Below are 2,747 nucleotides of genomic sequence, written 5' to 3'. Positions count from 1 at the left end.
TTATTTTACATATTTATAATATTTTTATTTAACTTAGTTTAATTTAATTTCTACAGGGTTTCCATCAGTGCATGAGAAGAGGCATTCCAACTAAACAAGGAGATCTGTTTAACCTAGAGATTGATAGAACTTTGCGAAGAAAGTAAAAACAACTGAAAAAAATGGCTAGGAACGGGAATGATCCTGGTCTCAATGATAATCCGAATGGTCAATATGTTAATTCTCCTGTTCGAAGGGTGATACCAGGTATGAATGATAATTTGAATGTTCAGGGCACTGATTCGCATGTCCATGTGGTGATAGATGACCGAGATAAACCAATCTAAGAGCATGTTGTGCCAATTTTGGATGATTTGAATCCAGGGATAGTTAGGCTGGAAAGACAAGCGCATCAATTTGAACTAAAACCAGTAATGTTTTAGTTGTTATAAACAGTAGGATAGTTTGGAGGACTGCCCACTAAAGATCAAAGATTGTTTTTGTAACTTTTCCTAGAAGTCTGTGATTCGTTTAGGAAACAAGGTGTTCCTGAAGATGCCTGGAGACTTAAATTGTGTCCATATTCCTTGAGAGGTTGAGGAAGAGCATGGTTGAACGCTTTGCCGTCGGGGACAGTGACATCATGGATTGACCTTTGCCAGATGTTTTTGCTACGGTATAATCCACCAAACATGCATTTCAAGTATAGAAATGAGATCACATCTTTTTAGAAATTTAAGTATGAAACTTTATATGAAGCTTAGGAACGATTTAAAGATTTAATTCAAAAATGTCTGATGCATGGATTTCAGCACTGGACTCAAATGGAAATATTCTATAATGGGTTGAATGCACATACAAGAATGGTAGTGGATGCATCTTCTAATGGTACATTGTTGGATAAATCTTACAACGAAGCATATGAGATTTTGGAAAAGATTGCCAACAATGACTATCGGTACCCTACCACAAGAGTTAGAATGTAAAAGAGAGCTGCTGATACCTTAGAGCTTGATGCAATTACTTCGTTGATAGCCCAACTATCTTCTTTAGCTAATATGATTAAAACAATGAAAAATCTAACTACTGTCCATGAGATGAACTCGGTTGAGATATCGTGCGTTTATTATGGTGAAGATCATATGTTTGATGAATTCTCTTCAAACCAAGCATCAGTATACTACATGGGTAATTTTAACCGAAATAATAACCCCTATTCTAACACTTACAATCTGAGGTGAAAGCAACATCCAAATTTTAGTTGGAATAATCAAGGTGCGGGAAGTTCACACAAGCTTGCAAGACAAAATATCCACAATACACCACTCGGTTATAATCATCCTATGCCGAGGCAAAATGCTCAACAAGGTTAGGTCTCATCTTCTAATTCTATTGAATATTTATAAAAGGAGTATATGACCAAAAATGATGTTATGATTCAGAGTCAGGCTGCATCTCTTCGACCACTTAAAAATCAAGTGGGACAAATAGCGAACGCTCTAAATTCAAGGCCACAAGGAATATTGCTAAGTGGTACTAAAAATTTGAGAACCCAAGGGAAGGAGCAGTGCAAAGCCATCACTCTTAGAAGTGGGACTCAATTGGATGAAGTTGTTCAAGATACCATGGTAGAAGAAGAGAAATCTAGCCGCAATCAGAAAAGGATCTCAAAACCTACTGAACAGTAGACAACACCTGAAAAGTGTACACAAAGAAATGTTGTGACAAAATTAGATCATGTTGTCAACAAAAATGCCACAGTAAAATAATATCAGCGACCTGAAGGACGATCACCTTTACCTTTTTCTCAGCGATTCTAGAATGCTAAATAGGATATTCAGTTTAAAAGGTTTTTAGATGTTTTGAGGCAACTCCACATCAACATAATGTTAGTAGAAGCTTTGGATAAAATGCCCAATTATGTGAAATTTATGAAAGACATATTGTCAAAAAAACACAGATTGGGAGAATTTGAGACTGTTACTATCACTAAAGGGTGCACATCAATGTTGATGGATCTAGGAAGTTTCACTATCCAGTGTTCAATTGGAAATCCTTATGTTGGTAAGGCATTAAGTGACTTAGGAGCAAATATAAATCTAATGCCTATGTCTATTTTCAAGAAGCTAGAAATTGGGAAAGCAAGACCTACTATGGTAACTTTCCAATTAGCTTATTGATTTTACACCCATTCGGAAGGTAAAATTGAGGACGTATTGGTAAGAGTGGATAAATTTATCTTTCCTGTTGATTTCCTTATTTTAGAATTTGAAGTTGATTAAAATGTGCCAGTTATCCTTGGAAGACCTTTTCTTGCTACAGGCAAAACTCTAATTGACATACAGAAAGGTGAATTGACCATGAGGGTAAATGATCAACAAGTTACTTTTAATATTTTTTATGCTTTGAAATGTGCAGACGAAAATGTAGAATGCCATGCCATTGGTTTGATAGAAATAGTAGTAGAGGAAGAATTCAACAGACTTTACCAAAGTAATTCTAATAATAATGAAGACTCATTAAAAAGGATTGATGAAGTACATTTCGAACAACTCAATGAATTCATGAAATCCAAATAGACATTGGAGAGACCAGGGAAAAAGTTTAACTATTTAGATTTATCGAGTCATTCATTCAAGCCTCCTAAACCTTCTATAGAGGAACCTTCTACATTGAAGTTGAAACCTTTGCCTCTTAAACTGGGAAAAATGCCACTTCATGGTTCATGAAAGAATTTTCTTAGGACATAGGATGTCACAGCGAGGAAT

At 35.5% G+C, this 2,747-nt stretch overlaps 1 non-coding gene across 1 annotated transcript; it reads right to left on the bottom strand.

Annotated features, from left to right (window-relative positions):
* Positions 1 to 681: 681 nt before the first annotated feature.
* On the bottom strand, positions 682 to 787 carry LOC128032806 (small nucleolar RNA R71). Its single transcript, XR_008189143.1, has one exon. It is a non-coding gene; the product is annotated as a small nucleolar RNA R71 (small nucleolar RNA).
* Positions 788 to 2,747: the final 1,960 nt, after the last annotated feature.

This window comes from Gossypium raimondii, chromosome 1 (assembly GCF_025698545.1).
Source record: "Gossypium raimondii isolate GPD5lz chromosome 1, ASM2569854v1, whole genome shotgun sequence".
Lineage (NCBI taxonomy): Eukaryota > Viridiplantae > Streptophyta > Magnoliopsida > Malvales > Malvaceae > Gossypium > Gossypium raimondii.
Note: the sequence above shows the minus strand (reverse complement) of the source record. Positions and strands in the feature narration are given on the sequence as shown.